Source organism: Parasteatoda tepidariorum, chromosome 3 (assembly GCF_982258835.1).
Source record: "Parasteatoda tepidariorum strain Cologne lab strain chromosome 3, Ptep-v5.0, whole genome shotgun sequence".
NCBI lineage: Eukaryota > Metazoa > Arthropoda > Arachnida > Araneae > Theridiidae > Parasteatoda > Parasteatoda tepidariorum.
In genome coordinates, this window is record NC_141757.1 from 108,976,778 (window position 1) to 108,999,508 (window position 22,731).

A 22,731-nucleotide genomic window follows, 5' to 3' on the forward strand; every position below is an offset into this window, starting at 1 on the left:
GTGCTGCAAGGAGACACTCTTTGGCTGATGTGAAAAATGCACGGAGCAATCTTCTTACCTTCTTCAGAGACGCGAGCAGCAAAGCAGCAGATGGCCGTCAGTGCACAGAAATCGAACGCAATTTGCACCAAAAGAAAGAGAAGCGAACTCCGCACGGTGTCCTTCAAGTTCAGGTAAAAGTGAATGCACGAGCATGCTCTAGCAAACACACAACCCAATCCAACCATTCCAAATAAGGAAAAGACGTTATCTGTGATTTTCACAACCTCTGCCGCTTCTATAAATTTAGATCGGAAGTTGAGGAGCGTTTCTGGAGTAGAATTTCGGATGTCTTTGCAAATAGTTGTCAGAATCTGCTGGAGTACGGAGCAAACGAAACAATAAAGCATTGCGTTCGACACTACATTTACGGAACAAACTAGGAATATTAAATTGTGAGATATGTTTTTCATTTGCTCATTCGTATGAAAAAAATCAGGTTCTGTTTCGTTGTTTGAAGCAGCATCAAACCAGTCCTTTGCGTACATCGGGAATATGGTTGAGCACACTGTGACGTACGACAAAAACAGAAAGGAAGTCGCCGCTAACTTACATAGTGTACCCGTAGACAGTTGAATTTTTACGTTTTCCAGCAACCTATGCAGACGCTTAGAAAACTTGGGAAAGTTGGAACTGTAGATAGCGATGGAGTCTGCTATTCCAGCACTAACGCAAGCGTTGATCATGGGAAATATGTCAAACATCACATTCATTTGTTGTACCAGTTTGTAGATGCGGTACGAGACATAAAAGTTTGCGAAAACTAAAAACGAAATTCGAAAAATGCTGCACGTCCTCCAGAAATATTGCTTTTTACGATGAAGAACTGGAATGCCGTGCATGCTGAATAAAACTTCAAGACAAAGCATCGTTACTCTTCTACGAAATGAAGTTTCATCGTCTTTCATTTTCAAAGCTTTTCTCGGTACTGGAGAGGATTAAAAAAGAGCCATCTACCTTATCAAAATAAAGGATCTTTCATTTTTTCCTTCTTATTTTAGCATTTTCTGTTGTTTAAACATATCAGTCAAGGCTAAATGGACTTTTTTAATGAAGACGAGAACATCATTTCCTACTGCAAACAAAGACTTAATGGAAAATGTGTAATATCTTCATTAAACGACATGGGTCAAAGTCTTCTTTTTGGAAAAGGGCATCTATGTTTATAAGTGCATCTAAAGTATGACATATACTCTTAAGACTCTTGTTAAATTTCTTCCGTTTTATTTGTCGGACCATTATATTTTAAGAGTGAAATTATTTTTCATTTTAACAAATTATAAAAATACATATACCACTAAAAATATATATTTTTTAAAGAGTACTGCATTCAAAACTTTTATGCGTAATTTAAAAGTAAATCCGGATTAAGTTTAAGTTATGCTCGATATGCCAATGGCTGTGATATGGCACTGATGAAATGCAAGATTTACTGATAAACAACAAAAATAAAGGTATAATTTGCTTTAAAAAAAAATTTAAAAAAAAACAAAAAAAACAATTCCTACATGATTTGCATTTAACTGCCATGTTGAGAATGAATCTCAGGAGAGATTCCAAAATTATCAATATTTTTTCCTATTTCTCCATAATCGTCATCCTGAACTATTCATTAAATCATTATTTAATTAAATAATTAATTGCTTTAAATCAATTTATCTTAAAACAGTGAAATACAGATATACAGGGTGTTTATGAAGTACCGAACCCATTTTGATGTTTAATAAGTCATAAAATAATAAAGATAGATTAAAATTAATAACATAAATGGTTAGATAGACTCAAAAAGTTTCATGACCCTTGTCAATGAACTTCCACGTGTGCCCCCTTCGTCTCACGGAGAATATCAAGTCGATAGTCAATTTCACGCCAGGTAGCGGCAAGCATGTCGGCATCCACAGAGGCTATTGCGGTTGTAATTCTGGCTTTTAGGTCATCAATGTTCGACGCGATCCTCCTGTAAATATTGTCCGTAATAAATCCCCAAAGGAAAAAGTCCAGCGGCGTTATATCAGGTGACCTAGGTGGCCAAGGAATTGGACCTCCTCGCTTACAGAAAAGACGGTCTCATCAGTCGTATACTTAGACATGTTGTAAAACTTCGTATTTCCACAACTAGAAAAGCTTCAGCCACATGTCTTTTTGCGACAAGATGGTGCACCACCTCATTGGGGTATCATCGTTCGTAGTTCTTTGAATGACTATTTTCCAGGAAGGGCGAGGAGGTTCAATTCCTTGGCCACCCAGATCACCTGATCTAACGCCACTGGACTTTTTTCTTTGGGGATTTATTACGGACAATATTTACAGGAGGATCGTGTCGAACATTGATGACCTAAAAGCCAGAATTACAACCGCAATAGCCTCTGTGGATGCCGACATGCTTGCCGCTACCTGGCGTGAAATTGACTATCGACTTGATATTCTCCGTGAGACGAAGGGGGCACACGTGGAAGTTCATTGACAAGGGTCATGAAACTTTTTGAGTCTATCTAACCATTTATGTTATTAATTTAAATCTATCTTTATTATTTTATGAGTTATTAAACATCAAAATGGGTCCGGGACTTTATAAACACCCTGTATATCTGTGTAACCTTTGGTATAAAATGATAATACATAAAGAAATAGCAGGTCTTAAAAAAGTGATGAGTGAATTTTCTTCTTATTAATTGTTGAAACCGATAAATTTTACAATATCAGTGATTTATTTTTAAAAAATAATATTAGGAAATCGAAAAAAAATTTTTTTTTCGTTGAGTGTTTGTAATAGGAATGAAAAAAATAATTTTCTACAATTTTACACCTCTAAGAATGTTACTCGTAAATTAGATTTCTGAATGAATGAAAACAATGCACAATGATAACAATTGAATTATTTAAATTGAAAAAAATATTACTTACGTTGACAAAAAGCAAATGTAGTTTTGTAACAAAAGCAACAAACATGATATGGACTCTAACTTTTACCTGTAACAGAAGAAAGTTCTCGTTTGAAATTTGATAAGGCATATTCAGAGTTAAGTGTAAGCAAATAAATCAGTGTAAGCGAATAAAAATTACAAAATAAATATTTAAAATCATTTTATTTCAAATGCCGCATGACTATATTGTTAATTGCTGTCACATTGCTAATGATCCACAAGAAAACCGAACTATTTACAATAAAAAATTAGAAACTTATCAATACTTCCTAAGATACTCTAGAGAAGCCTTTCTGAACAGTTGTTCGAGGACCCCCGGGGGTTCCCAACGAATTTCTTGCGTGGCGGCGAAGGTTTTTCGAAGGCTCTGTCGCAACATGAAATGATGCTTTTTTGCGTATAATATGCTATTTTTATAATTGCTGTGAGTTTTCAATCGTTACTCATGATTGTTAGGTCAAGTTTAGCCTATCTAAAGCCAGCGCTGTCTAAGCTTACTTTGAAAATGGCCCAAAACGTCAATATAGAAAAAAGCCACAGTTTTGCAAAAAAGAAAACCGCTTGTGGCCTAGTTTTTTAATATTTAAAAACTTACTCCAATGCTGCATTACTTCGGTTCATAAAAGTTTGAAAAAACTGAGAATAAGGCAGTGATTTTTTTATAATGTTCATCTAGATGGAAAAATGTCTCCAAATTGGCGATTTTTAAAAAAGTTTAATAACTTTTAAAATATTTAAGTTATATGTATGTTCTAAAGCTCAGATAATTCTTCACGGGAAGATTATACGTATAGTTTAAAATAATCGCATTGCTTCAAGTGTAAGGCACTTAAACTAAGGCTTTTTATTTTCCTTCGCGGCAGAACTTCAAAAAACAGCGTTAATGTCAAGTTTTAATTTTTTTTTGCACACTCCGAAAGGTCTCATGCATAAATTAAAATATGTGCCATCCTAGACTAGATCACTTCATTGTCCGTAATCACACACACGCACAACACAAAAAAAAGGATGTATTTCATTCAAGAATATTAACTCAATTTTATTATTGCTTGCAACTACATAGCCATTACTAAAACACAATATTTTAAAAAAATAGCAGAAACACATGGGCAAAAATTAGGAACTGAATTCTTAGCGCGTCAATATGATAAACGATGGAATTTATCTTACAAGTTCAGCTGAAGAAAAAAATAACTGCATTAGAAATTAATTTGCAATAGATGTGTGGGATGGCCTCACATCAATAGAAGAACAGCTAATACAGACTTTCACGAATGGAGCTTTGAAATTGATTTACAAAAATAAGTTCCTTCGAAAATGTCGGGGTCAGAAATATTTTTCCGAGTTGTCCACGAAAACTGAAAGTTCTGATGCATTTCCCAAACTATGCACACATTTATGTGAAAGAACATTTTTAGCTCTTCTTTAAAATAAGTACAGACACCATCTGGACAACATAAAACCGGAATTGAGACTGTAGATTTCTAATATTACTGATATAGCAGCACTTGTAAATGAAGTCCTACATCATCCATCTTCTCATTAAAAACTTTTATTGAGGCAGTTAAATACATTACATATTTTTTTTTTTAAAAAAAATGAGTATTTTAACCCTTTCGACCCGCTTCCCAAAGATTAAACTTTATTCCCTAATGGATAAAAAGATTCCAATTTTGCATCAGATTTTATCTTTTCAGGGGTTCTTTCGACATTAGGGAATAAAAATATGACTAAAGGAACATGGAAACATTCTCATATTCAAAATGGCGGATTTCTGTTAGCGAGCACGCAGCTCAATCTCGTTTTAATTTGCGTATTTTCTAAATTTTTAAGTTAGTTCAAATATATTTTTGTTATATTTTCTGTGAAAAACAGTTACGTTTGTTCTTATCCAGCAATAACTGTACCTATTTAGTGTCAGATTTAGAAATGTTGACATATTTCGTTTTGTGGGATATATTGTCCCAATCGTACTTGCCGTTGGGACAATACATCCCAATCGTACTTACCAGTGGGACAATATATCCCATTAGTAATAAAAATATTATAAGAACAAATTTTAGTTTTTGTTTTGATTATTTTATGACGGCAACTTCTTGTTTCGATAACTTCTGGTAAGACAACTTCTGGTAAAAATAAATAATCCGATGCATTTATATTATTTTCACTATTTATTCCCATGCAATATATAGTTTTTTTTTACAATATTCAAGACGATTGGGACAAATTGTCTCAGAAGATTTCTGGGAAAACGGGGAAATTGGAAAACTTTAAGCCCTTAGTATACTTATTTTATTATGTCAGCATTTACATAAACTGCTTTTCATACTTAATATTAATGCTACAAAAATCAGGTCGAAAGAGTTAATTAAATATTTACTGCTTTCTTTTAGAAAAAAAAGAGTTAAAAAATTCTGCATAAGTAGCAGAGGCAGTTTTGGGATTATTGAGGAACTTTTAAATCGAGATGAGACATGCGTTGGGAATCAGGGAGAGATATTTAAACTCTTGGGGGTAAGCAATGCCTGGCTTACACATATAGGGGGATTCAGTGATCAAAAGTTTAAGAGCCTCTACTCTATAATATTGATTTCAAAGATAAAAGCTATAGCCCACTCCCAGAGGGTGGTGAAAGCTTTTAAGGGCGTTCTAGCAGGATAATGGGTATTTTAAGGATTTTATGGGTATTTGAGTGACATCAGAGATTATAATTAAGTATTGAGTGCTCATTGGCACTTATTATATAAGTTCCTTACTTTTATTATAATTTGCTATGCTTTTTGGTGACTATAGATTTTTTATATTGACAAGGATATGGAGAGGTATAGAAACAAGTTTTAAAAGCGTAAATATAAACAAGTGGTTTTATTTTGCTTTTAAAATATTATTTTGGTGACGATATCCCCCACATGTTCGAAAATTAGTACCGTTGATTTAACTTGCGTTCAACTGACATAAAGAATCAAAAATGAATAAATAGGGCAAAAACTTTTACTTTACATTCCGTGCCCCAAGATTTGAAGTAAGTGCACATGTGACAGTTCTAGTGAAATACGCATCAAACTTAAATGAATGAAAATAAAGATTTTACCTTAACTTGGTTCACAAAATCAAAACAAACATTTACTATGGAAGAAGATGTTATGAAAGAAACTTCTTCCAACATTAATTGTAAATAGATAAATACAATTTTCAAATAACCAAAAAATATTTACTCTCTTATAGACCTAGTGCAATCAGACAATCATAACTTTAAATTAAAACTAATAAAGTTTATTATTTTTTTACTAAATCAGCCAATTATTGTATAATCACACAATTAATTTTAACATCCTGTAATAACTCCATCTTTATTTTGTGTTGAGGTTCTTCTTAATCTATCTATTCGAAGGCAGGCTTAAACAGAAAACACCATTCTACAGCTATGAACACTGTAATAACATGCGAACAGAGAGTAAATATATGTATATATAAGTAACACTCAGAGAAGGTCTCTTTCAATTAAACAGATTTTTTTTATAAATATTGATTGGAAGTTTGATTAACTTATGTCCCGGATATTATCTTTTAAATTTAAGATTAATCTGTAGTTTGAATCACAACAATGCGCCATGGTAATACAAAGAGAAAAATCCATTTTTTAAAGCAAAAATAACAGAATTTTATGCGAATATTATGAAGTTAAATGTATGGCAAAGCAAATGGCAACATTAAAATAACAAATGTAAAAAGATTCTTCGAATTAAGACAGACCACTTTATTTAATATGCAAGTTCTGTAAACTATTAACGCTTTCGCATCGTGTGGTCATTACCGGTTCTTATTCTGTACTTGATGAAAAACATGGTCAGCTTCCGTCACGAAAAGTTTGTTTGAAAATAAGTAAGAAAAAAGAACTTGTACTGAAAAAAAAAAGGGTGAAGGGTTACAACGTGCGACCCTTAGATAAATCTAGATAGAGAAGGGGAAAAAAAATGAGATAGAAAATTTATAGAAGTGCAATAGTTCACACCTCATCGATAGATAATATATGTAAATAAAGGATAGATAAAGAATGGTGTTGATGCACGTGCGAGACATATAAAATAAACAAAATATTATTTTTATAACCCAGTGAGATGAAGGCTTACATTATAGCTGTTAGTTTTATCACATTTTATGTGCTAGCAGCACCACGTTATAATGCACACTGAGATGTTTTTTAGTCTCCTTGGGAGAAAAATATATTTGGATTATCTTTTCCTTACAATCGAACATATCGATATCGTTTACGCTCCGGGGATGAAAAGGGGGGAAAGAAAAGGGTTGAATTTATTTTCAAGAACTTTTTAAAGTGTTATTTGCGTGTACTATATCCAAGACTAGACTAAAACGACTATTGCAGGTCGTATATTTACAAATAAAACAAATATCTACAAATAAAACAAAATAAATAAATACAAGAAAACACGAAGAAAGTTAAGAAAAACAATAAGTTTCATTTATTGCGCATAAGCTGCAAGGAAACAGAACTGACTCGATAAGTTCAAAATGAAGATAAAACAAAGGAAAATTATAGACATATGAAAAAGGGAGGTGGGGGGAAATAATAATTAAAAAAATAACAAACAACTGATTTAAAAAAAAAAAAAAAAAAGATGAAATTTTATTTAAAAAAACCGGAAAAAAAGATATAATCTTTTCATCAGCCCACACGATTATATCCGCAAAAAAGAGTGTGGGAGTTTTTTGCGGATATAATCGGATGGGCTAATGAAAAGATTATATCTCTTTTTTTCTCCGGTTTTTTTAAATAAAATTTCATTCTTTTTTTAATCAGTTGTTTGTTATTTTTTTAATTATTATTCCCCCCACCCCTCTTTTTCATATGTCTATAATTTTCTTTTGTTTGTCCAAGTTAGTATATATATATATGTAATATTACAGGGCTCCAACCCTGTTAACAGTGTTGTATTTAGCTTAAAATAATTGCAGTCATAAGCCATCAGACGTTCTAAACAGGTTTATTGAAATGTAGGCTGGTATTGCTAAAAATCACGTCCCCACTCCTGCAAAGGAGGGGGAGTGGACAAGACTCCGGACAATCCCGGAACAGCTTATCGGGATCACATCAAGATGAAAAGGACACGCAAAACTATGCGTTCTTACGTTTTATACCAACATAGATTTGAGGTAAAAATGCACATTCGTACATTCCTTGTATCCTTACGCATTAAGGAAAATCATTTCTGCTTCCTTATATGGAATTGAAAAAGGGAACGATTCTAAAAATAACTCTTCCCTTGAAATATAAATCTATTTATATTTCAATGGTATGTTTTCAGCCTTGAATTCCCAAAATAGAATCTCTCTACGCTTATTCTTTAACAAAGACATTTTATGAAACCAAAAGAGATTTAATTCTTTTATTAATACAAAAGTATTTACTTTTTGTATTATATATATATATATATATATATATATATATATATATATATATATATATATATATATATATATATATATATATATATATATATATATATATATATATATATATATATATATATATATATATCTGAAAATCTTTTCAAAATTATGAGAAAAAAATGGCAACCGTTCGGTTACACACTGTCTCTCTTACTCTATTCTGAATCAAAAGATCATTATTTAAAAATATCAGTATGGCGGCGGAGGATTGTTCTGACAACTAGCAAATTGGGACATCTCATTTAAACGGGCCTTAAATCCAATTTAACTGAAAATTCTCGACACCGACAAAAGGCGTAAATTGCAACGAGAGCATTCTTTTGTTTCTTTATTTTGACTCCAAAAAATATTCTAGAACCACCCACAGAGAGAGATAGGAAGGGGGGGCTTGATGAATGAGATGCGGCAACTAAGCTTTATCCAGTAACCAGCCTGTCGGTAATGAGACGTAGTGTAAGAAAGAAGGTCCCCGAGTACAGGTGTATTTTTTGCCCCCACCTTTATTTGTTTGTTTCTATTTCCCCCTCTCAGTTAGTTGAAGCTCATTAGAGTAATTTCGGGAATAACACGAGAATTTCTTGGGAATGATTCTTTTTTTCTTCTCTCTCGCATATCTCTTGCTTGATTTTTCTGCTGCCCTCTTTCTTTTTTTTTCTTCTATCCCCCCTCCCCTCGGTTACACAAATGTCATCTTAGTTTTCTTCCGGGTTCCGAAGAAAGAAAATCGCCCGAGTATTATTTTCTTTTTAGTTAATCAGCCCCGCATTTTTTTTTTTAGTTTCTATTTTAGTGCTTCGTTCATCCGTTGCTTTCAATTTGCCACGCGCTGTTTCTGAGATTACGAAAGTGCATTACTAACAAGAAAAGTGACAGTTTTTCATTTTAAAATTTCCCCTTAGGAAAATTTGCCATAGAGAAGCCTATGGTAATCTATGGCAACCTATGGCTACCATAGAAATTTGTATGGCAAGATACCATAAGCCTATGGTTACCATAGAGATTTGTATGGCACAACCCCATAAGCCTATGGCTACCATAGAAATTTATATGGCAAGATACCATACGCCTATGGTTACCATAGAGATTTGTATGGCAAAACCCCAAAAGCCAATGGCTACCATAAGGATTTGTATGGCACGTCACTATTGGCCTATGGCAACCACAGAAATTTGTATGGCAGTATACCATAGGCCAATGGTAACCTTAAAGATTTGTATGGCAGTATACCATAGAGAAGAGCTGATCTAGATCTCCACCAACGAAACAACAACTTCTATGGAGTCCTCAAAAACATCTTCTAAAAGAAATAAATATCCATTATTTCACCCCGAAGTTAATTAAATTCAACATGTAAACCCACAAGGCATTCCTGGTGAGTCTTTTCCGGCCTCCGGGTGGCCAATTTTTCCATTTTTGAGTGTTTAAAATCCGATGTTCCATTGATTTAGGCTTAGTGTATCAGATCGCTAACTTTGGCTACTTATTTTAATATTTTTTCGATCTCATTCTTGGTCAAAAACATTTTATTGCAAACGCCTATGCAATTATCTATCTGAATTTATTAAGTTTTTGAATTTCCGGCTGTCTGGTACTTTTATCAGTGTTTACATTCTCATTAGTTTTTTATTTTAATTCCACTTAGGTTCCTGCAATGCTTTTTTACATTATCTTACATACGTTAGGGCTTTATATTTATATTTTGTGTTTAATTTTTGCTTGCCATTAAATTGTTTTTTATCATGTCGCTGTGTTTTACTATCTTACAACTAATATTTCTTAAGTATCCACATATGTACAATGTTCTGTTACATGTTTATACATAGCTTAGGGTCATCACTTAACTAGATTTGCTGGATTACTGGTTGACAATTGTTTTGCTTCAATATCATCAACTGGACAGTCCCTGGCCATATCATCTGCTGCTGTAACCAAAAATGCTTTTAACAATTTAATCGTTACTTAAGTTTACAACTTTTTCGTCATAGTGATTCCCTATACCCAATTAATTTTTATTTACTATCCCTGACCAAGTGTCAATTTGTCAATAACAATTATTAATTTTACCAATTTTAATCATGTCTTAAACATGTTTTGTATTTACCAATGTTTCTATATTGTGTTCTCTTTTCTAAATGTGCTTATCACAACTCAACATAAATTTTCTGAGTTTTATATTCCTCACTAGTAGGGGATCAATTAATTTAGCCTGTTTTCTATTCTTAGCTTTTCATAGTCTAATACCATCTCTTTTTTATAGATAAAATTTTGTTCACATGCCACCACTGGTTGCATCGTTACATATTCAGCTTTTGTCCCGTCTGGTCTGTTTTAAACTAATTTTACTTCGACCGCCGGCCCCACTCTTTATCTTTTCAGTTTTAATAGTATTTTATTGTTTTAGTAGTCTGTTTAATTTTTTGTTTAGTATCACATATCGAAATTTAAAGAACTTTCATACTCGCTCCGACCATCGGACCGTTATTTTGCTTCGCGTTCTTTTAGGTTCCTCTAATATCTGACGCTTATCTCACTAATTATGATACCAATCAATCAAATTAATGTTTTTTGTACTCGCTCCGACCTCCGGACCCATTTTCTATTTTCTTGTTTTAACAGCTTTAACAAATATTAGTTGCCTGTACTCAATATATTTTGTTCCTAATCAACATAACCATTATTTTCCCCACTCGCTTCGTCCACCGGATCCATTTTCTAGCGGTTAGTACTAACTGTTTGAAATTTATTTGAATAAGAACCGCATACAAAAAGGATTCTGCAAGTAAAACAGGAGAAGTTTATCAAAGAAATTTAAAAAAAAGCTTTCTGGATATATATTTATTCCACAATTATTAAGTTTTGCATTTTTAATATTATCCATTGCGAAAGATTCTTGTAAGTAATTATTTTTTGGCGTATGGTAAAATATCAACGAGAAATGTTGCCATAGCTGTATGGCAAAGGTGTACCATAACCTATGGAAAAATATTTCTTCATAAACTGTAGCACATCTTAGTTTTATGGCAAAAATTTGCCATATAAAAAAATGCCATAGGATATTCCTATGGGGTTTTGCCTATGGCAAAATTTTGCCATACACTTTTGCCATACACTTATGGCAAAACTTTGCCATAGGATATTCCTATGGGGTTTTGCCTATGGCAAAATTTTGCCATTCAAAAAAATGCCATAGAATATTCCTATGGGGTTTTGCCTATGGCAAAAATTTGCCATACATGTATGGCAAAATTCTGCCATACGTATATGGCAAAAGTGTATGGCAAACGTTTTGCCATAGGCAAAACCCCATAGGAATATCCTATGGCATTTTTTTATGGCAAACCTATGGCAAATTTTCCTAAGGGTCAATTTACATAAATCATTTTTAAGCATTCGTTTTTTTTCCCTACTTTTTGTTTAATGACACGAATGTTTAGCAACCATGTTGTATCGGTTGTTTTCAGTAGGGAAAAGCTAAAAATTTCAAAATTTTATTTGCAATTTCTTTTTTTTTCAAGTAGAAATTTAAACTTGGAAGTATTGTAGAAGCTTTAATTTCTTCTTGGTGTTCCTCGATTTTGTTTCATTTGGTTTAGAATTCTTTAAATTATAACCAAAGTAGGTTTTTTTGCACTTAATTTAAATTTATAACAAAATTTAACTCTTAGTAAAAAAAAAATTAAAAAAAAAAAACATTCTTGCAAATACAATTCAAACACTGCACATTTATTCTGTTTAAGCTTCAAAAATATTTTTTTTACAAAAATTTATGAAATTTTACTATTTCTTACATTTTTGTAAAAAACTACAAATAAAAAATTACAATTTGACAAAACAAAATGGGATTTGAACGAAAACTTGTGGGTTATGCTGATTCCCCGCGTACCTCTTCCATTACACCCATGGTTAAATAGAAATTTTATCCAAAAAAAATTTAAAAGTTTTTCAATGCAAAATAATAAAAAAATGCTTTTTTGTTCAAATGTGTATATTAATCAATATGCCTTCATTTAAGAAATATTTTATTAAAAACTAATTTTGTAAGAATACATATTTTTACTTAATTTATTTTGAATTATGAGATCGTGCTTAAATAAATAAAAAAAATCAAGCAAACTATTTTCAGCGATTTTCTGACAGCTTTAGAATCAATAAATAAAATAATTTAATACCAGTATATAAAATTTTATTTAAAAAAATTACGATTTCGGTACTAAAGAGGAAAGACCAAAGAAAAATTCAAAACAATATTTTTGTGATAAATTTAAATAATAATAATACTTTAGAATCATTTGAAAACCAGCAGTAGTGTTCATAGGTGTAGATAACTTCTTTAATTATCTGATTCAAAATTAACCACTACGTAATTGTTGCAAGTAGGATCGTGTGCGTAGTTTTTGATTATAATTAAACTATTACTTAAATAACTATTCAATTCAAAATTTAACACTATGTAATATTTTTCAAATTTTGTTTATGCTAAAAGTAGAGTAGTTTTAATTGTGTGCATAGTATTTTTTTAGAATTAAATTTAACACCAAACGTTTAAGAATATTCATTGAAGTTTAAGAGTATTTCCTTTAGTTAATAAAACTAACACTAGAAAAGCAATAGACAAAAAGAAATCTATATGCAGAGCAGGCGCTAAGCATTTGCCATTCATTGCTCATTTACTATTCCCCCACCCCCAACTGTAAAATGACTCTCGATTTGAATTTTATAAAATAATTCAATTTGCAGTAAATTTATATTTTCAGTGTAAGTTTTCTAATTAATCATAAGAAATTGCTTGACTAAGAATTTTGAAATTTGGGTATTATTTTTTATATTTGGCTGATTTTTTAGATATTTGGCTAATTTACTGGCTAATATAATTTGAAGTCCTTCATGTCCTTCTGCATATGCAAAAAAAAAAAAAAAAAACATTTGCAACATACATTGTGCTAAATTACTGGAATAAGAATGAAAACAAGAATGAAAATAGGAATGAAAACTGGATAATGCATCGTATTTACGAACATTAAAAAAAAAAAAAAAAAAAAAAAAAAAAATTGTTTTAAGAAAACGTCATTTGAAGTCTGTGTAAGATTATTTCATTAATGCAACAACTTTAATTCTTTGAAGTCAATTTAACTTTAATGAATAAAGGCTCAGAGTTTATTTTATTTTTGTTAAATAAAGCTAGGGACGCAATTAATAATCAAATCCTATATGCATAAGAAACCCTTGCCATACATATTGTGTAAAATTTTGAATCAAGTAGAAGGAAACTGGATAATGTATCGTGTTAAGTTCTAAATATAAATAAGTTAGATCTATCATTACCTTCTTAGAAAATAGTAATTATATCATAGACTAAACAACTACCGAATTTAACAAGAACCTTAAGCATAATTACGTTTGGGGAGAAAAAAATTACTATAATTTCTGTGTTCATAAGATATTTTGAAGTGAAATAAATAGGATAAAAAATATCTCTAAATTGTGTAAGCATTAACAACATCATAATGATTTTCTATTGGCAAAAAAAAAAAAAAAAAGATATTCAAATAGATTTTGTTTGTGAAATATTAAACCGATGAAAACTTAAAGGAAAATTAAGAAAAAGAAAAGAGCAAATGTAATATAACCACAAAGGAAAAAAGTGCGCATTCAAATTTAAATAAAGAATGTAATTTTGACTAAAACAAATGTATTGGTCAATTCATTTAAAAAAAAATATCATTTACGTAGAATTTCATTTCGTGAAATTTTCGAAAAATTTCATTTCGTCAATGCATTTCACGTAGAATATTCTTCAGGAAAAATTTATGTTTTCTTTCTTTTAAATTAAAGCTCTTGAATTCTGAACGAAATTTTTTTCCTAACTTTTTCTTTTCTAAAGCAATTTAATCAAATTTGAAAAGTCACAATAACTATTTATAATAGTAAATATTCTATCTATAAGCATATCAAATAAATACCAAATAAGTTTTTGACAGTAGAATATTTAAAAAAAACTAAACACGAAACCATTTTTATTTTAAATTGAATAATATGTTTACCTTTCAAATTGCAAGTAATAGAAAGAAAACAAAACATTAATAATACTGCATTCAAACACTTACAATAACAATCGTGAACAACTGAAAATAATGATATCACATCTTTAAATAACAGTAGCAAGAAGTGTTCCTCGTTTTACCTTTAGAATATTTTTTTAAAGAAAAGCCCCATCGAGATTTGTTCTATTTTGGTGAGTTTCGCTAATTTTCAGGCGATGAGAAAAATAAGAGATTCCTCAAGGAGAAGCGGGGCTGACAAGACAGATAATTGACGTTTCAGAAGGAAAAGAACCTTGTCTCCACTCAGTTAAGGATATCATCTTCATACATATTCCCCTCCCTACTTATAAAACGCCCCACAGAATTAGCAGCTAGGAAAAACAAGGAAAAAGGTACAAACGTGTGGTATAAATTAAGACATCTTAATCCCCCCCTCCTCATATCCCGTTTTCATGCACGAAAAAAAAAAAAAAAAAAAAAGAAATCCTGATTTTCTCAGGATTTCTTTCTTATACTCCAAGGTGCGCAATGGTGGATGGAATATCGAATGTTGAAAAAACGATCTAAGAAGTCCTGAAATAAAGCTCTAAAAAAAAAATACATCGGAAAAAAGTACAAAAAAATGCATCAGAAAAAACAATCCGGAAAGAAAAAAAAAAAAAAAAAAAAAAAAAAAAACAGATTAAATAGCGTTAATAATAAGCATCGCTAGCACTTCAAAAAGCAGCAGAAAAAAGCATTGGTAATTATAATAAATAATAAAAAACTCCGGAAAAGTAATGAAAAGTTACTGAAAGCCTTCTTATGCTTATTATACTCTGGAGTGCTGTTCTCTGCCCCACATCAATCCCGAAGATTGCTTCCCAATAATCGTTGTTTAATCACTGTAAGAAATACAGAAAAAGTACTGGCACCCTCCTGACTGCAATATTCGTAGAATTCATTTTAACCGTAAGATCTATTTTTACTGTAAATTCTTATACCGTAGCTCTTACAATAATATTTATTTAATTACAGCAATTCAGTGAAATGTTACTGTAAAAATTAAGGTAAAAAATATCAGCATACAGTGTAGCAATAATTTTTATCGGAATTTTTTACCTGAAACAGTTTTTTTTTTCCTACGAAAGTTGAAACTATTCAGTTGCATATGCACTAAAATGCTTGCTTACGCTTCCCACCTCCAAGCGTTTCCCTTAAGATTAAGATCTCTTCTATTAGTGAACATCGATAATTTTGCTCAGTAATCATTTTCAAAATAACATTTCAAATTAAAGGTTTGTTGAACTCATAACCGTCGTATAATGTTTTCGCTCACCAAAGAGAACTGATATATTAAATACATTGTGAATGAAGCTGATCGTTAAGCTCTGCACCATGAAACATAACTCATTAACGGCAATTTATTATAGCGTATTAATGTAATTTACTACTTAAATAATAACAAAATGTGAAACGGTTAATAACTGTAAGTTTAGACAACCATTCAAATAAGTTTATCTTAAAATCTAGCGTAATAAGGCAATATCACAAAATTACGTTTTAATAAAGAAACAACTTCGTTAGTCTTTAAACACCTTAATTTAGAAAACAATCAAAAACGCAATAATAGCAGAAAATAAGAAAATTAAATATTATATTACCTTTGAATTAAAGATACAAAAAATATTCTATAAGGAAAGCGATAGCTAAATAACTTTTTTTAATTTTATGCCGATGAAAAGCAAAACAATATGGGAGTCAGTGGGGGGAAACTGGATCCTACCACGTGATCTTCCAGCCAATAAAAGCGTCTCCAAAACGGTCTGACTACAATATAAGACAACTTTATATATAAGACTTTATTTTTGCTATATTTAGAGAAATTGCCCGAGAAAATAAGGCGCTAGAAAAACTATTAAGTGAAAACATGCGACGTAAATCAGGATTTATTTATTCCCTCCCCCCGGGGTCCCCTTCTCAAAAAAAGGGGGGGGGATTAGGAAGTCGTGAATTTCTTGGGACTCCTTTTTCCGTTGTAATACTCCGACGTATTCTGCAATGGTGAGCGAACAAAAAAAGCACTGGAAAAAGTCATTGTGGAGAAAGCACGAAAAAACCACCAAAAGTCAGGAAAAAACACTTAAAAAGCACTAAAAAAAAGCATCGGACAAAAAAAAAAAGAAAAAAGAAAGAAAAAAATTAAAAAAGCATGGACGAAAATAACACTTTAAAAAAAACTGCAAAAAACAAACATTAAAAAACGGAAAAAACATTCTGCAATAAAGTAGCATACGCATCTTTAGAAATTTAACAAGAAAATTAGCCTTTAAAAATGTTGAAGTAGTGTAGAAACTTGTGCTGTAAGTCAGAATTTTTTAATTTTTTTTTCTCCACGTACCCATTTCTTTCTTCGACCCTCAACGTGTACTATACGTATTGTACTAAGCACTAGGACTGGAAAAATATCAAAACTTTTATATGTCAGAGTACAAATACAATGCCCAAATATTTTTTTTCGAAAACATTTATAACAACTAAAATAAAATTGATTCGATCGTAAAAGGCTAGGATCACACTTGGTTAAGGTAATAATTTTCGAATGAATAAAAATTACTTCAAATTGGTTTGTCTGACCCATAAAATAAGGTTACACGAAAGCAAAAATTAGGGTTGGTATCCGAATTACAAAATGTTAGAAAAATAAGCTTTCGTGCATAAAATTAAAAAAAATACATCAAAAAGTGGGGACTATAGAAAGATGGAAGTTGAGTTTTTGAATAATTAATTCTATATTAAAAAGTTACATGGCAATATACAAAATTTAAATGAAATCGGGCTAATGGCTTCCAAGTTATAAATGTTTAAAAAAGTATATTTGAACTTTCATTTTCTTCCACTCGACCGATTTCATTCCGATTTTGAATGTTGCCACTTAAAATTACGTTCTTTAAAATTCATAAAAATTACATTCTTTTCTTTTTATACCTTACAATTCAAATATTTTTTGCCTATTATTAAATAAAATAATAATAAATAATCAGTAAAAACTGTTTTTTTTGCATCTGTGAACAAATTATTTTTATTATCAGGAGCAAAAATTTTTCGATTCGCTTAAAAAGTTGAAGTAGTGAAATACGCACAAAGTGAAATTAACATTTTAGGATTCAAAATGCGACTGCTCTTCCGTATAAACTATTGGTTTCCCAAATTGCGATTACCCCCTATATTTTGAGGATCAAAAATCCAAATCCGTCGAAAAAAAATTATGTTCGTTAGAGAAAGTTTTTGTGTTTGATTTCGTAGCTTAAAATATCGTCTTCAGTAATTAATTTACATTATTAAAGCTATACCCTCGAACCATTAAGATTTGAGTGAAGATCTGATCCATAGAACTAAAGTTACTGAAGATGTTCGTCGTTTTAATTTTAGCATTGTATAACAGCATTCATCTCAAGGACCCTAGAACGTGAAAATTGAAATGATTTATGTCGAAATTTTAAAGTGAAAAATCTTTGCATTTAACTAACGAAAAATCTGAAAATAACCATCGTGGCGGAAGAATTCCGAGCGTGGAATAGGAGTTTTTAAATGTTAGGTTAGAAAAACATTGTTTTTAGAGGACGCGAGACGATGATTTGAAATTATTGTCTCTTTTCTGAGAGTTATGGAGCGCGGAAGTTGTGAATTAATCCGCGCTGCTGCTTCATACTTACAACACAGTTCCATGAATACACTTGTGAACATTTTTCACGCGTTTTTATGACCCAGAATTCACTTCAGGATTATAAGCTGTGATGTGTTTCTACTCGTAAACCGTCGAGTAGGACACAGTAACGGTTATTTTTTAAGAACATGTGCCAGGGATAACGTTCCTTAAACATAATAGTTACAAAATAATAATAAAAAATAACCGTTACAAAATTATCGTTTAACGTTTTCCGTTTTTATGGTTCTCTTTAGGTTACAATTGAATTGTTTATTTCTGACCTTTAACCTTTTAATATGAAGACAACGTCAGAATGAAGACAATAATGATATTTTCACATGTTTTTATGACCCAGAATTTATTACAGGATTATAAGGTTTCATTTCTATTCGTAAACAATCGAGTAAGATATAATAACAGTTATTTTTTAGGAGCATGTGCCTGGGATAACGTTCCTCAAACAGAATAGTAAAAAATAATTGTCACAAAATTATCGATATCTCTCTAAACTGCAATTAAATTGTTTAGTTTTGGCTTTTAACTTTTTGATCTGAACACAATGACATTTTTCACAAACCTTTATGATCCAGAATTTATTTCAGGATTACAATTTGTGACTGGGATGATGTGTTTCCACTTGTAAAACCGCAGAATAGGACATAAGAGCTAAGTTAGGTGCCACTCATGTATCCACTTATGTTACGGACTTTAAAAAATTCTCCTCAAACTCGTTAATGAACTGCACCGAGTTTTATGTATTTACGACTCAACTTAATATGGTTATTATTATTTATGATGAAAACTTCTAATTTTCCCGATACTGCAGACTTATTTATGCTCCAGGTTTCGGCACGTAATCTTTAAAAAATTCTTCTCAAACTCGTTAATGAACTGCACCGAGTTTTATGTATTTACGACTCAACTTAATATGGTTATCGTTATTAATGATTGAAAATTTCTAATTTTTACAAGAAGCGGGCGCACGTCCTTTTACCTCTTAGAATCAACTGTAAGGAAAGGGTGTCCCGAACTTCAAGGAATCCTCTGCTCTAAATTGTCTTTAATAATTCGAAAAATTGTTTAGAAAAAAAAAGAATAGGTGTATAACGTAAGTAATTCATAACTTACAAAATAAAAAACACCACTTGACAGAGAAAAAAAACGTAATTAAAAGATATGCGTTCGTTTCAAAAACAAGTGAGGGGTTGGGGGGGGGAGCTACTGTGATGTCAGTGAAGAGTTTAGAAGAAAAAAAATTCTCTAAAGAAGACAGTTGAGGTGAGAGAAAAAAAACTTGTCAACAAGAGATGCTGGTAAATTGAAAACCCAAGTTGAACGACCCTTTTTAGAGTCTACTTGCGAAAAAAAATAAAGGTTTTAAGCCATTCTCATTTAGTTAAAAATGGGAGGTTATTTGGGACAGTTTATTTTTTCCCTTACCTGTAACCGTTGATGAAATGAGAAAACGCAATAAGTTACATCAGCGCAGATGCTGTCACATCCAAAAAACAACCGCAAGTCAGCAAAGAAGGGAACCACAGAGATAAAAAAGAAGGAAGAAAAAATAGTTTCTTCAGCAATTTGCTACATTATCTTATGAAGTTTTCATTTTCAGTCATTATGCAATTTTGACAGAATAGCGATAAGTTTCGGCAAACAGTCTCATGGAGTTTTTCGGATAATCTCTTACATTTGTTTAAATGGCAACTATTTTCTTAGATCATAATGTGCTCATATTTGTTTAGAAGATCTTCCCGGATAATATCTTACATTTGTTAACACGGCAACTATTTTCTTAATTACTTGAACATTTATCTCGTATTGTGCTCATATTAATTCAAAATATTTTCGTGGGTCTTACATTTGTTTATATGAGAACAATTACTTTATTTTTTGAACATTTAGCTCATATTAATTCAAAAAAGTTTCGTGTATAATGACTTACATTTGTTTACATGAAAACAATTACTTAAATATTTCAACATTTGGCTCATATTGTGATCATATTAATTCAAAAGATTTTCGTGGACAATATCTTACATTTGTTTATAAGAATAATTACTTTATTTTTTTAATATTTAGCTCAGATTAATTCAAAAACTTTTCGTGTGTAATGTCTTACATTTGCTTATATGAAAACAATTACTTAATTGTTTCAACATTTAACTCATATTGTGCTCATATTAATTCAAAAGATTTTCGTGGGTCTTACATTTGTTTACATGAGAACAACTACTTTATTTTTTTATACATTTAGTTCATATTAATTCAAAAAATCTTCGTGTGTAATGTCTTACATTTGTTTATATGAAAACAATTTTCTAAATTATTTCAACATTTAACTCATATTAATTCAAAAGATTTTCGTGGATAACGTCTTACACTTGCTTATATGAGAACAATTCACTTAATTACTTGAACATTTAGTTCATTTTGTGCTCATATAAATTCAGCAGATTTTCTTGGATAATATCTTGTATTTGAAGAACAAGCGAGAAACAGTTTATTTCCATGAAAACTAATTCTAAGAAAAACGATTTTCGAATTTCGAAGATTTTCAGGAGAAAGCATTCGATTGAAATCGTAAAAATATACATAAATGTTACAAGCATTTATTTACATTCCCTAAAAATTTCAAAACAAAATTTGTAATTTTGGATGCTAAGAAAGAACAAAATTTCACAATTGGGTTGGACAAAACCATTTTTTCCTCCTCAAAATCGCAATACTTCCTCATTATACTTCTCTTTGTTCTTCTTGTGCTTTTAAAAACCGGGCCCATCTTCACTGTGTAATAACTCTCGGGAAAACAGATTTTCCACTTTATTGATTTGTAAAAACTTAGTGATCCTCAAAATGCACATAATGACGATCAATTATCATTTTTTATCGTAAAAATGAACACAAACCGTTATTTTCCCTCAAATTTTTCATTTGTTTACTCGGCAACTATTTTCGTAATTATTTGAACATTTAAATCAACTTGTGCTAAGATTTATGAAGATTAAGATTTTTCTCAGATAATGTCTTAGATATGCTTACTAGGTAACCATTTTCTGAATTATTCGAACATTTAGTGAAATTGTGGGAAGCAACAGATTAAAAGCTGCGCCTTTCGCAAAAATCACTACACGCCCACTTTAAAGATGAAAAGTGGCAATTAATTGCAGCTTTGTTTTAATATTGTTACTTTGACAACGAAATAAAACATTAAAAATGATTTTAGATATTATAATATTAGATATTTTCTAGTCAGAAACAAACATATTTCACTAAAAAATGGGGTACTTTTCAGCACCAGACAGTTATTTTTCAGTCTTAAATAGGATAGCGTCATGAAATAAATGTTTCATCTCCATAAAATTAAATGTTTTTACAATAAAACAAATATTTTCCGCAACCAGGTAATTACTTTCCACTATAAGGCAAAAATTTTTCATTATAAAATAGATATATTCCACTAACAACTTGATTTTTTTACATCATAAAACAGGTAATTTCCATTATAAAAGGGGATTATTTGGTGGTAGTGTTTCAGTGGGTCGTGTTTTAGTGTTCCATATACAGTGAAACTTTCAGGAAAGACAGCTTCTATGTAGCGACCATTTTTACTACCAATTTTGGGAGGTACGGAATTTTTTACATAGACTTTGCGTTGAAGTAAACCTCTAGGAGAGATCATTAAAAACCTCTCCCAGCGACCCGGCAAACATCTGCACTAAGTGCGGAAAAGGTCAAATAAGGAAACACGAAAAAATATAAAAACAAAAAATGTAACAAAACAAATAAGAAGATGTATTCAAAATATTCGCGTGAGGCTCTTATTTAGAGAGCTCTTTTTGACGATACAACCCCATGTTGCACTCAGAGTGCAGTAAAAACGATTCTATCAATGATTTACTTCCAGAGTTGAAAGTAAAATTGGAAAAAAAAAGTTATTTTAGGAAAAACAAACACACCTTTTCTCATCTTTCAAAGCGAACTCATTTTTCACGATATAAAATTAAATGCAAACTTAAACAAAAAACGTAATTATTAAAATAGCTTTATCATTCATAATTGGCAAATTTGTTTTTACACATAATTATATCAGTTTGGATCATTTTTATAGAATCTAAATTTTGTCCATCGATACGTCTTTTCATGACGAAAACAGAAGTGGCATTTCCGCACTAAGAAAATGACACTGACTAAAATTAAAATCGTTTGGGAAAAACCATGTATTTTCGATAACAATTTTGAAATCAATGGAGGTAACCTCTAAGAACGACCAGCTTCCATCAACGACCATTTTACTGTGAAACGGAGAATGGTCGAGAATCCCGAGAGGTTTCACTGTTGTCTCTGAATAGCTCTGCACAGCTATAGTGCGGCTTTGAGGAGAACTCCTCCAGACTGAAAGTCTGGTGCTGTCTGCTGCTATGGTAACAAGCGAGAGCATATTCTTAATGGGGGTGAAATAGAGGAAAGAAGGTGTCGATTGGTTCACTCACGACGACCTATGCTAAGATTAAGACAAAACTATTCACCCCACACCCCTATTCGTAGTGACCTTTCCTCGTAACCATAG

At 31.2% G+C, this 22,731-nt stretch overlaps 1 protein-coding gene across 2 annotated transcripts in view; it reads right to left on the minus strand.

The window, feature by feature from the left end:
• LOC107443971 (uncharacterized) overlaps window positions 1-22,731 on the minus strand; it is a 288,826-nt gene that overhangs the window by 123,333 nt on the left and 142,762 nt on the right. For both annotated transcript variants that reach the window (XM_071184277.2, XM_071184272.2), the window contains exon 2: window positions 2,944-3,009. The gene's annotated coding sequence lies outside the window, so the exon portion shown is untranslated. The remainder of the gene's footprint in view (window positions 1-2,943; window positions 3,010-22,731) is intronic.